Source organism: Myotis daubentonii, chromosome 18 (assembly GCF_963259705.1).
Source record: "Myotis daubentonii chromosome 18, mMyoDau2.1, whole genome shotgun sequence".
NCBI lineage: Eukaryota > Metazoa > Chordata > Mammalia > Chiroptera > Vespertilionidae > Myotis > Myotis daubentonii.
In genome coordinates this window covers 17,228,969-17,243,116 of record NC_081857.1, presented here as the reverse complement: position 1 = coordinate 17,243,116, position 14,148 = coordinate 17,228,969, and the positions used below count along the sequence as shown (strand labels likewise).

The 14,148-nt window shown below is 39.9% G+C and overlaps 1 protein-coding gene across 1 annotated transcript in view; it reads left to right on the top strand.

Moving 5' to 3' along the window:
- The first annotated feature begins 567 nt into the window (after window positions 1-567).
- The window catches only part of PLA2G4A (phospholipase A2 group IVA), a 132,010-nt gene continuing 118,429 nt past the window's right edge, over window positions 568-14,148 (top strand). The window contains exon 1 of the mRNA XM_059673257.1: window positions 568-715. The gene's annotated coding sequence lies outside the window, so the exon portion shown is untranslated. The remainder of the gene's footprint in view (window positions 716-14,148) is intronic.

Genomic DNA, 14,148 nt, shown 5'->3' with positions numbered 1-14,148 from the left:
CAGTCATAACATTTGAACTTACATTGCAAAACGGCAGTTCAATCAGATTTGGTTCTCCCCTAACTCTTAACATATATGCATTATGGTCGCTGGTATGCCTTTAATCTTACAGTTACAAACAGTTATCAATTCAGGTGTTTTAAGTTTGGGGAGGAAATATTTGAACAAATTTGATTTTTAAAGTGTTCTTATAATGAACTCATTTTCTATTCTGGGTATTCAACTTTGCCTTTTTAAGAATTCGAAAATGCTCTAGGTTATTCATCTTTTCAATCTAGTTCTTGCTTGTTTGGAAAAAAAGAGGAAGCAGTAACTACTTAAGGACAAGGAGTACTTACACACACACACACACACACACACACACACACACACACACACACGCAAGCGCGCGCGCGCCAGCCAGCCAGCATCCATGTAATTTGGGACCGGTTAACGCACACATTGTTTAAGTATGTGTTCTGACTTCAAACTCCTTGTTCTGGTAAGTCATCATTTACAGTAGGATGCCAGCATCTGCAGGAACAGTGCTTTCCCTCGCTTCCTCTTTCATTCCACCTTAAAACATCTGCGAAGGCTAAAGGAAACCAGCCCACGTCTTAGCCCCTCCCACCAAGGATTAGACTTAAACTTCACTGTGGCCCCGGCTGAAAAAGGATCCTGACAGAAAGCTAGAGGCATAAAGGATCCCGAAGAAGCTCTTGTAACTCTGGGAACTGTAAGCAATATATTTACTCTACCTCCGCCCTGCTCTGCTCCCCGCTCCCACCCTCCTTAGCTTCTAGTTTGTATCTTAACTTGGAAGGAGGAAAGGACACGGGGAAATCTAGTCTTCACTGCGTTTTAAAAAGTCCGCCCCTCCTCTGCCTTTTGAAATGAGACAGATCAGGGAATCTTAATTATCTTCTGACAAATGCCAGTTTGATTTCCGGGGTCTAAATGCACCGTGGAGTCAAAAGATAAAGTGTTCCTTCACTTACAGCAGCGAAAGAGCCAACCCAACATTCGAAAGGCAGCGAGGTGGCGCTTATTAGGGCTCCACGTGATGCCACCCCATGGTCACAGATCCCCAATAACTTGAGCAGCGTGCATTTTGACAGCCCTGATGCTCTTTAGTTACAGAATTTGGGGACTCATTTATGTTTTGATGAAGAAGTAGTCATTTTGGTTACTTATGCATTCCTGGGTATTTAATGTGTTGCAGTGTTATGTAGAAAAAAAAGACAATACTGAAAAATTAATTGTAAAACAGCCGGTATTCTGATTCGATTCGCCCTTTCTCTAACTTGGTGGACATGCCAGGAGAACAGAACTCCAGGCTAGACACTGGAAAAGATTTGTCCGAATAACGATAACGTTAAGTTTCAAGTGTGAATATTATTTTAGTAATTTTGTTTTCGAAGCAGTAAAAATGGCATTGAATTTGAAATAATAGTGGCTTAACATAGCTAGGTCTCCTTCAGCTTATAATAATTTCAGTCTTAAAAATAATGATTTTTCACTTCAAAAACTAGAACAAGAAATGCTCTTCCTATTGGTTGATGATGTAAGCATTTATTCAACTGAGGCAGATAGAGAGGGCACACCATTCGGATGGATGTCTAAGTTATGATATTTGCGTGTTTAACTCTTTCAAGGACAATTTGTGTTTGGGTTTGTTTCTGTTTATTGCATAAATGTGAAAATGTAGCCTAAGATATTTGCAGGGGATAGCGGTGAAACTAACCCTGTTAAGAGTTTTAAAATTATATTCTAAAGGTCCCTACACCTTGCCAATCAAGTTTGATGCTGGGATAAAAAAAAAAAGACAACCACAGTTATTTGCTTCTTTCATTGAGCAGAGAAAGAGTTACATTTTAAATTAAGCAATAATTGTGAAATGCCTAGAGAAGTGTTTTATCTGCATTTGTTCACAGCAGCTTTACAGACTTCCCGTAGGGGAAGCACATTTTATGGGACTAAGAAATATATTCAATCATTTTCCTTTTCTTAGTTAAACATAAGTGATCACTTTTGAAGTATTTTGCACGTATGTTTAATTAGGAAAAGGAAAACGATTGAATAGATTTCTTAGTACCTGAAGAAGTTCACAACATAGAGATAATTTGGCCTATTTTAACCCATCGGTATCATTCTTGGTTGTCACTGCTTAGAAAGCAGAGTCATGAAACCAAATTATTTGCATATTAAAAATAAGTTCCAAGAATAAAAAAGAGGAAGACAGAATTAGCTGTGGTTCCTTTTCCTCTCATAGGCCTTTCATTGACCATCAATTTTTCTTCCTCCTCTTGCTTGCAGACTTTATAGCTTTAGTTATTCTCAACTCTTTTTTTAAGTCACAGACCCTTTTACAAGTATTATGAAAGCTGTAGACCCTTCCCCGGAATAAAGCTCGCATACTGTCCTCCAACATGCACCAATTTGGAAACAGCTTTAGGACGTTCATACTCCCCCCGCCCCCCCACCCCAAACAATTAATGTCGCGTGAAAGTGTTGTACTTCTTAGAACTTTGGAATTTTCTGATAATATCAAATAATTACCAAATCATTTTATTTATAAGTAAAGAACTGCCTAATAATGACTATTGATTGCAGTGCTCACATTGTTCACTTATTCGTCAGGGTGCTGGAACTCTAAGCAGTTTGGTGTAATGGAAAAACGACTTGCCTGGAAACCAAGTGACCTAGATTCTAGACTTAGCCCCACTAATGACTAATTGGGCAATATTAGAAAAATATTGTTATTTTTCTGTAACATCTGATACCTTTTGTTGCTGAATGCAGTAAGTAAAACATAGTAGGAAAACAAGGCGTAAGTCATTTTTAATTGGATTGTGGGTTGTCTAGGTTTGCTCTTTTATTCTAAAATTCCTAACCATATTTCCCAGCATGATTATGTTTTATGATATTTTCATTTATTCCAAAGATAATTCATGTTCACTGCTTAAAATTCATTCAGTATAGTAAATTGCAAAGAAGTACAGTGAAAAATTACCTATTACCCCCTAAAGGGATAACCATTTTCAAAATGTCATTCTTTCATTTATTCAATCAACAAATATTTATTGAGTAACTAGCATGCATCAGCAGAGAGACAGGAATTCCTGTATGCACATCCGTTTATACTTCTAGGCATTTTCCTATACATGCACGCACATGTAGATATTATAAAATTGTGATCATACTTGCTAAAAGGTAAACCGAGGCATATTAAACATTTTAAGAGTTTTTGGAGCAAAAATCAGTTGAAATGAGGCAGTGAAAAATGGAAAGTAGTTAGGAAAGGGTCACCTGCAGGATCTAGGGGCAGAGACTTTTATAGAAAAAGTAGAAGCAAAGTAAGGAAATTATTGACTGGCTATAGCTTAAAGCTTAGTTGGCTGTTTGTGATTGGTTGTCCTTAGGTTTCAAAGTTGTAACTTTGAGGCATTTACAGGTTTAAGATTTTGATTTGCTTATGTAGGCCGCCATGACAATGAAGCCGCCTCAGACTAATTGCCTCCTCATTTAATTAATTTAACACACCATTCATACTGTTTTATAACATACTTCCTCTTCAATCATGGAATTTTCTCTTAAAACATGAGTTTTTTTGTATTCATGCATTATTTTGTATTTATTTATATCTTAAACAAATATCATTGAGTTCCTACTATATGTTACACACTGTGTGAGCGATGCTAGGCTACACATGAGCAAGAGCATGGGTCTCACTATGATGTAATTTTAGTCTGTGGAAATGTACTGGCCAATTGTAAGTTGTTAGATATTTAGGTAGGTTACAGATTTCTACTATTATAAATAATGTTTCATCTGGGACCTCTTATATAAATGTTTGTATACCTCTTTGCTTATTTCCTTTGTATAGATTCTTACAAGCGTATGTATGTTCCAGGTTCTATCAAAAGTTCTGCTATCTTACAGGTTGTGAGATAAGCCAATAATTGTTTTAGCAAAACGTTCTTTTCTCAACTGTAGAATAGAAATAATAATACTTGGTTATTTGGAGGATTCCTAAAAATATTTAGCAATATGTTATGGAATGCTAGTTATTATTTTTGGCATTTTGTTCTTAAGACAGATTGTATCCATTTATAAGTAGTATAAGAGGGTAGAATTTCCCCAAACCAACATTGTGTTATCACTCAAACACAACAAACAGCAAATTAAAATGTTAGATAATTGTTATACTAAAATGGCATTTTGTTTCAATTTGTATTTCTTCCAGAAATAAGGTTGAACAATTTTCAAAGTAGCTGATATCTGATAAAGTGGGGGGTCTTCTTCCCCACCGGGTGCTGCTGGGGGTGGACTTCTTATGCTATCCCAAGAAAAATAATTTTCTGAGACTTACACAGGAGAATCAATAACTTTTATTCACATGGAGTTAAATCCCTTTGCATTTCCAAAGTCCCATTTCCCTTAGTCCAGTAGAAGAAGTGTAGCTGGCTTTCAATAAAGCTAAAATCAAAGCCAGTGTCACGAGTTCTCCATGTTGGAGCCAGGTCCAGTATATCATCAGGCTAGTTGCAGTACATCAGTCCATTGGGTGTGGGGGTCCTCATAGCCGTGGGCCACATGGTAGAATGCCAGGAAGCCAAGAATGAGCCATGAGCCAAGTGTGCCAAGAGGAAAGTGAACTTCTTTGTTCAGGGGATTATATATCCCAAATTTCCTCGAATTTACAGTGGACATGCCCATTCTGGCCAATGACCTCTGTTCCCAAGGGTGACTGATAGTAACCTTCCCTAATCATCCCTACTTTACCGGGCACATGTCTATCTTCCCTTTGTCCAGACTCCAGCCCCTTTCCCCCAATGTTTTGCAGGGAATATGCCTATAATGTCTGGCCTTCTCTTTGCTCCTTTTTTATTATTAATAACTAGAGGCCCGGTGCACAAAAATTTGTGCACTCGGGGGGGAGGGGGTCCCTCAGACCGGCCTGTGCCCTCTCGAAGTCTGGGACCCCTCCGGAGATAACGCCCTGCTGGCTTTGGCCTCCTCCCGGTGGCAGAGGGCAGGCCCAATCCCTAGGTGCAGCCCCTGGTCGGGTTCAGAGCAGGGCCGATTGGGGAGTTGGGGTGCCGCCCCCTGTCATACACAGAGAAGGGCGATCGGGAGGTAGTGATTCCACCTTCAGTCACGCTCAGGGTAGGGCCGATTGGGGGGTTGGGGCACCATCCTCTGTCACACTCAAGGCAGGGTCGATGGGGAGGTTGTGGTGCCACCCCCTGTCACTCACACAGCAGGGCCAATCAGGGGGTTGGGGCATTTCCCCCTGTCACTCACAGAGCAGGGCCCATCAGGGGGGTTGGGGCTCTGTACCCTGTCATGCACAGAGCAGGGCCAATCAGGGGGTTGGGGCGCAGCCCCCTGTCACCCACAGAGCAGGGCCAATCAGGGGGTTGGGGCGCCGCCACTCTCACATACAGGGCAGGGCCCATGGGGGGGGGAGAGGGGGGGCGCCGCACCCTGTCACACACAGAGCCACAGGGCGATCAGGGGGTTTGGGCGCTGCCCCCTGTCACGCTGATCCCGGTGCCGGGAGGCCTCGCGGCTCTGCTGATCCTGGTGCTGGGAGGCATATTACCCTTTTTTTTAGGGTAGAGGCCTGGTTTATGGGTGGGTGCTGGCTGGTTTGCCCTGAAGGGTGTCCTGGATCAGGGTGGGGGTCCCCACTGGGGTGCCTGGCCAGCCTGGGTGAGGGCATGATGGCTGTTTGCAGCTGGTCACACACCCTTCAGGGTGGGGGGCCCTCACTGGGGTGCCTGGCCAGTCTGGGTGAGGAGCTGAGGGCTGTTTTCAGGCTGGGGGTGACTGAAACTCCCAACCGCTCCTTTTTTTCTTTTTCTTTTTTTATTCTGGGCCAGCTTTAGCTTTGAGGCTTGGCTCCAGCTCTTAGGCCTTCGCTGCTGAAAGTAGGTTTCTGGCCTTAGCTTACAATGTTGTGATCCTGCTGCCTGAAGCCCGGCAGGTTTCTGGGGTTTTGTTTAGCTTCTATGTTTGTTACATAGTTGCTTGCAGCTCAGAGGCCTGCAGCGGCCAGCGGGGAACGTTGGAGTCCTCCGTCACTGAAGCAAGCAAGCCTCATGTTCGCTTCAAGCTGCCTGGCTGCCGGCCACCATCTTGGCTGACAGTTAATTTGCATATTGCCCTGATTAGCCAATGGGAAGGGTAGCGGTCGTATGCCAATTACCATGTTTCTCTTTTATTAGATAGGATTAGCTAGTTACATTGATATCAGAGCCACTTAGATGTCTATGTTTATGAATTGCCTCTTTCAATGGGGGTTTTAAATATTTTCTTCAGTTTTAATTTCTAATTCGATAAATATCAATAGACATAGCTCACATAATCAAAGGCCCTTTGGAGTCCCCCATTTTGAAGAGTGTTAGAGGTCAAAATTAAAGCTAAATTTTGAACTAGAAATAGAAATTCTGGAAACATTGCTTTTCTCAGTTTTGGAGGATTGACCTTCTCGTTTCCTAAAGCCCTTTCTTTAAAAATGAGTGAGATGCATTGAAAAATGAAAGCAAGTCATATGTATTCTCATAGACTGTCATATTCTACAAAATTAGGGAAATTGAAGAGGGTTTCGAAAATACTTGTAGAATGTCCCACACCTCTGGGAACATCCAGATTTGCTTAATGTAGATAAGGACCAAGGGTTACATGATGATTCCTTGTAAAGGTTTCATTAAAAAAATAGTATCCATGTTTGTTACGAACCAACTTAAAATGAATTTAATTTTAGTCAACTCTTCCTCTTCTACTCTGATAATTTGGGCAGTGACAGTTGGGTGAACCAAAAAGTTGGTTCTTGTGTTTTTTTCAAAGGAGATAGTAAGTAGAGCAGATATTTTGTAAGTTCTGGTATTTTGGTACCAACACCTGCCTGAGAAAAAGAGATGTACCAAATATTTGCTGCTCTTGCTAAGTGATTCTGGTTTTTGATTCTCTCTGATTCTTAGTCCACCCTTACAACATTCTTTGAAAATACAGTTTATCTCTCCTTTATACACATATGAAATAACTTAAATAATTGACTGTTCACCAGAAGTAGATTTATAGGCCATACTACTAGTCCAATCACTTATTTAATGAATTCAAATGACTAGAGAAACTCAACAAATACCTGTAAGTGATCCTTATCAGTTTAACAACCTTAGCACAAGCAGTTGTAAATAAATCAGCTTATCCCCTTTCCTTAAACTTTCTCCTCATTTGATTGTTTTGGAGTCTGCAGGGAAATTTGGGTATTTTAGATAACAGTATGTTTTGAATTAGGATACAAATATGTAATTTGTTTGTAATATGTGTAATTTCAGTATTCAGTAGTATAGAAAACTCGTATATTTATAATACTCAGCTTATACATGCTTAGTTTTTCATTTTGTTATTACCTAATTTACAATATGTTCTCTGATTATGTATTTTGAAAAAAAATATCACAGGGCCAATATTTTTCATTTGCACAGCATTTATGGCTTATGAAGAGATTGCTTGAGAACTTCATTCCCAAAATAACTCAGTAAGTTAGTAGAGCAGGTAGTCACATTTTACAGATCTGAAAAGAGAAATATGGAAACATCAAATGGCTTACTTAATGTCTAATCATGATTTCCATTTTGATGCATTGTGTATGCTTCAGTTAATTACCTGATTAATTGCTTTGTATTTTCAGTTTTGATGCGTGTTATTTTTAAGGCCACCAACCTCTTCCTATTTGTGTTAATATCAGAAAAATTGTTGGGGAAGGAACATCCAGATGGTACAGGTTTCCATATTAACTCACTTATTCTTCTCTTTTAACTGGATTACTGATTGACCTAATAGAGGAAGTTGCACAGACATTTAAGAATGATTGAGAAAGTAGTGTATGATCTACAATTTTGTATTTGAGAACTATTTAGCACTTTATATAGCTATACGCCACTTTAAGAAGATAAAGTAGCCTGGCCGGTGTGGCTCAGTGGTTGAGCATCAATCTATGAACCAGGAGGTCACCTATGAATCAGGAGGTCATGGTTTGAACCAGGAGGTCATGGTTCGATTCTCCATCAGGGCACATATGCCCAGGTTGTGGGCTTGATCCCCTATAGGGGGTGTGCAGGAGGCAACCAATTGATGATTCTCTCTCATCATTGATATTGCTTTCTTCCCCTCTCCCTTCCTCTTTGAAATCAATAAAAAATATATTGTAAAAAAAGATAAAGTATGTAACATTTTATCTAAAAATACAAAATAGACATATTATGAGTTATATATGAAGTGCTAATTTTACTAGAGGCTTTATTTCCAGTTTGGATTAGAGCATTCTCTTAGAATATTCTAAGTATAACCTGAAGAGCCTATGACTCTTTTTGGCTCTTTTTATTAACCCTGGAAGTTGGCATAAAGCATTTGTATAAAAGTGATCGGTCTGATCTTGGATTAATCAGTTATAGAAAAAAATTATTTTACCTTTCTGAACAATTCAGTAGCTTCTGGTAAACTAGACATTCCTTTTCAGGATTAAAACTTACATTAGTTGTAAAATTGTTTATTATACATATGTAAACTTCATAATAAATAATACATAGAAGATCAAGTTTGAGTGCTAGATGCAACTGAGCCACTAGAAACATTAGGTCAGCAAATGGCTTCTGAGTTTCAGTCAGTAAACTGACAAACTTCCTCTTTGCCCCATAATTGAATATCCACAGCTTTAACAAGATTAGCAAGTTGAGTTCAGTCTGTAGGCAATGAGCTGGGATGTTGGGCCCCTTGTGGAAGGAGGTATTCTTGCTGAATTCTTGTGTCTGTAATTGTAGAAGAGACATTGTCCTCCTGGGATAGTCTGAGGGCAGATAAATGGTGTCTTCAGCTTTTCTTCAGGCTCTCATTTTTCAATTTATTAAAAAAAAAGGGTAATCTATTTTGTTGGTTTTTTACATGCAGTGTTTCATATGATATTATGAAAGTATTGAGAAAAATAATGTAGAGCAATTGTGTAAGAATTTATAGAAAAGCAAGTTGGGGGAAAGTGCCTAAAGATATATGCAGTTATGAGGACATTCTGCCAGCATCTATGATTAAGATTTCATAATAGCCATCAGTCCCTTGTGATATCTACCACAAACCTCAAACAGGTATCAACTTTCTTCCTATTCAACTGTCATGAAGAACAGGCACAGGAATTTAAAATTGATTGAGGTCATGAATTTATATCTCAAAGACATAACACCTAAGGCATTTCCATAGTTCATGGCACAGTCTTCTAAGTCACTACTTTTAATACACAATGGTAATTTATGTGCAGATAATTATTTAAAGTATTGTTATAGCCTTGATTCTTAGGAGAAGATGTTACTAGCATGTATTTTAGGAAGATTTCTCATAGCAAACATTCTAAATTAAAGAGATTTCTTGGTTAATGAAAGACTTAATTATAAAATAGTAAGATGTTTACTTCTAGTCAGCTACTGGGCACTTAATTTTTTGAGACTCATTTAGAATACATTGAAATTCTTAGTATTTAAATTATATTTTAGATTGACAAATTAACTTGGTTGACTAATACCTTATGAACTATTGTCACAATGAAAACAACTCTCAAAAAATTATAATATTCAGGGGGGAAATAATTTCTAAATACTATTTTACTTATATGTATAGTGTAGCTACGATAATAGTAAGAGAAATGTATCTTTTTAATACTTAAGAAAAGAAGAAATTTAGATAGCCTGTTCTCTTTTTCACTTAAGAATTATTTTACCTTTTGGGTGAAAAAATGTAGATGCTAATATCAACCAGGAATTATTGATCACTGGGCTTTGTGCATTTATTCCTTCACCAATTCAGTAAGTTTTAATGAACACTAAGCACATGCTAGGCATTGTGTTGCATTTAGGGCATACCTGGGTGAATAAAGCAAGTACAGTGATTAATTCCCTCTTGGAGGAGAGAGACAGTAATTAAGCAAACAATAAACAGATAATAAAGGAAGCAAATGGACTTCAATAGTAGAAAATAACTGGGAAGGTGAAGAATGGGAAGGTTTTGCTGAGAGGTAAAAGTTAAGCCAAGATGTGAGGGATGAGAAGCCATGCGCGAGAGGTGAAGGGAGTGAGAACAGGTGTGGCTCAAGGTGGAGGCTCCAGGCAGAGGACAGCATTTGCAAATAAACCTGCAAAGAAATGACCAGGAAATCAGATGGAAAACTAGGGATTGGAAGGAAAGGATGGAAAGTGGTTCCAGAGAAGCAGAGGGTAGAAAAGTGATGGCTACATTTGAAAACTTGGAGGCCATTCGCGATCTGGATTAAGAACAGCTTCAGTGGACAGAATAGGACGAGAAGGAAGTGGAAGTGAGATGGTAAGTGGATGGGAAGTGAGGGCTGGAGGATATTGGATACAGTTTGAGCAAATGGCCCTTCCCAGATATCTGTCAGTGAAACAGCATAAAAATGGAGACATGGAGGGCAAAGGAATATGGAGTAGAGGGAGACTAACAGGTTTGCTGATCAGATTATGCAGTAAAAACTAAAGTTTGATGATTCAGGGGAAAAAAAAAAGTCATGGATATCAGAGTGAAGTACTTGAGGAGGAGAGAGGGATTTTTCAGCCAGAGTGACACGTGTGGGGCCAGGTCTGTATCAGGAGGAGGAACTGCCTACATTGTGTACATGTAGAGGAGTTTGCAGATCTGGTGGTGGGAAGATGAGAAACTTCCCTCTGGTGCCTTCTGTTTTCTCAGAGAAGGGAGATGAGGTCATCAGCTAAAAGTGGGTTGGAGGGGGTTGGAGTGAGAGACTTGGCAGTGGTTCTCAACCTTCTGGCCCTTTAAAACAGTTCCTCATGTTGTGTCCCCCAACCATAAAATTATTTTCGTTGCTACTTCATAACTGTAATTTTGCTAATGTTATGAATTGTAATGTAAATATCTGATATGCAGAAGGGCCGTTCGACAGCCAAAGGGGTCGCGACCCACAGGTTGAGAACCGCTGCTTTAGGGGAAGAAGAAAGTCATTTTCTAGAGTGGGAATGCAAGTTCGCTAGAAAAGGTTGGAATGATGCTGGGTAGTGTTGAGAGCCTCTGAGTTTAGAGAATGTCAACCTAAAAATGCCAGGTTATGTGGCTTTTCTCCAGTTGTGTTAAAATGCTAGGAGCAAACCCAGATAAGCTAGAATGGCTGAGTTCTTTTAGAGTGGGAGGTTGGAAGAAAAAGAAGGAAGGAAAAAAAGAAAGAAGAAAGAAAGAAAGAAAGAAAGAAAGAAAGAAAGAAAGAAAGAAAGAAAGAAAGAAAGAAAGAAAGAAAGAAAAAGAAAGAAAAAGAAACAGAGAAAGAAAGAAAGAAAGAAAGAAAGAAAGAAAGAAAGAAAGAAAGAAAGAAAGGAGAGAGGGAGAAGGGGGGAGGGAGGGAGGGAGGGAAGGAAGGAGGGAGAGAAAGAGAGGAAGGGGAAGGGAAGGAGGAAGGAAGGAAGGAAGGAAGGAAGGAAGGAAGGAAGGGAGGGAGGAAGGGAGGAGGGAAGGAGGGAGGGGAGAAGGAAATACTTTCTATTTTGCAGGAGCTCTTAATCCTGCAAAAGACTGGGTTTCCTGTGCATTTCAAAAGTGAACTGGCATTCACAGTATCTGGAAGCATACTTCAAACCTTCTTATCCCCTGACAAAGGAATGGTGAACTTGACTCCTATTATAGGCTTCCCACTCCAGTACTGCAGAATGCGGGTCTAGTTGAACTTCACAGTTAACACCTGAGGTGTGCAGGTATATGGCTTTGCTGATATTCTACCATTCCTGCCATATTTCCTGTCCATTTTTTCTGCTTCAAGACCATAGTCAACATTCCTGCTTTAACCACAAGAGCAGTCTCACGCTCATGAAACATTAAAGCCAGTATGACCATTTTCTTGGGGGTTTTCCCAGGACTGTTTACTTTAGAAAAAAAATATATGGCTTTTCCTGCTGTGGCAATCTCCAGTGCGTCATGCAAAAAGGCAGCAATTCAGGAGGGAGTGGAAGCCTCAACAAAGCACAAACGCGCCCCAGGGGATAATAGTTTGAACTGTCTGGTCTGGAGAGAGAGAGAGAGAGAGAGAGAGAGAGAGAGAGAGAGAGAGAGAGAGAGAGAGAGAGAGAGGGAGAGTTGTAGAAATAATGTGCTTCTCAAAATACACCCCTTTTCTTAGCCTTTTGTGCCACATTGTTAGATATATTTAAAAAGTGTTAACACCCAGTACGTCACCATTAGCAGTTTCTTTTAGGTAGAAGGTGAAATGTTATTCATTTTCTGAAAATGAACATAATATAGTTTACACTTGTCGATGGGATATTACTCCATAATGTTTTGAGTGGGAAGAGGAATTTTGGAAACCATCCACTTAGTGTTTGTAAGTAAACATCGGATATCTGTGATTCAAACCTAGAGAAGTATAAACGATGAAAATGATTCTTTTAAAGCCTTATTTGATGAATTGTAGAGATAAATTCAGTTATTCAGTTCCCTCAAATTCATATCTTGAGCTTCTCAACAAACAATAACTTGAAACTTAAAATTTGGGTCAAATTAAAATTTACCGATATGTTCTGTTTCGTTTTGGCTATGTTTCCTTTTATTCGGGAAGTGAGTGGGTTGCTGGTAGCTTACAAAGAGTACCTGGGTGAGAGTGAAGAGATGTGTTCAGCCCTCCCCCCCCCACCCCCCACTCCCGATATTCCCAGTACCCACCTGGCCCCGTACCTAGTTAACACGATGTTATTGACTATACTCCCTCCCTATGCTGTAATTTACGTCTCCGAGATTATTCCGTAACTAGCAATGTATACTTAATCCCTTCACCTTTTGCACTTAGCCCCTCAACCACGCCTCCCCTCTGTCAACCATCAGTCTGTTCTATTTTGTTTATTTTGTTCTTTAGATTCCACACTCTGTAAAGTACACGATTGTCTAACCAATATGCTGTACATCTGAAACTAACACGGAAGAATCGTGAAAGTAAAGTGTAATTGAAAAAAATAAATAAAAGAAAGCGGTTTCCCTAACTGGGTGGGCTTGGATATATTTGTTCACATCTTTAGGCCCCAGGTACACACTTGCACACTGAAGTTCTGTCTAGGTGGCAATTATGAATATTTTCTTCTAGTTCCAAAATTGCGTGACTTGCACTATAGCCTAAATGGCTGCTTGTTTGTGGCCACCAAGAGGTGAAACAATGGAAAATAACAACAAATCAGAGAGAATAACAATAAATCGAGGAAAGAAAATTAGGAAACTGGCTTCTGGCCAGGAGACATTCTTGCTTTGTTCATAATGTAACTGTGAGCCAGGCCAGCCAGTGTCCTAGCCTGTAAAATAGGTTCACCTGGACTAGGCTCAACTCCACAGTCCTAGTTTAGGAGCGTGTGCTATCACACCTGGGCCTCTCTGGCTGGCTGTGTCCCTCCCTCCCCAAACAGGATTTTTCTCCGTTAACAATTGTATGCTTCTTTGTTTAAATGCTCTGTTTATATTATCAGTGTGTTACAGACTGAATTGTGTCCCCATCCTCTGTCCCCGCCGACCCATTCATGAGTTGAAGCCGTAACCCACCCCACCCCCACCACCAGTGACTGCATTTGGAGGTAGAGCCTTAAAAGAGGTGATAGAGTTAGGACCTTAGGATGAGCCCTAAAGCAAGCCGTCTGGTGCCCTCCTAAGAAGAGGAAATTTGGATACACAGCAGATAGCATGATATGTGGGCACAGGGGAAAGACCATGTGAGGACACAGGGAGAAGGTGGCCAATGAAAGAGGCCTCAGAGGAAACCAAATCTGCGGACACTTTGGTCTTAGATTTCCAGCCCCTGGAGCCGTGAAAGTTTCTGTTGCTTGAAACTACCTAGTCCAGTGATGGCGAACCTTTTGAGCTCGGCGTGTCAACATTTTGAAAAACCCTAACTTAACTCTGGTGCCATGTCACATATAGAAATTTTTTGATATTTGCAACCATAGTAAAACAAAGACTTATATTTTTGATATTTATTTTATATATTTAAATGCCATTTAACAAAGAAAAATCAACCAAAAAAAATGAGTTCATGTGTCACCTCTGACACGCGTGTCATAGGTTCGCCATCACTGATCCTAGTCTGTAGGATTTTATTTTGGCAGCCTCAGCAAACTAATACAA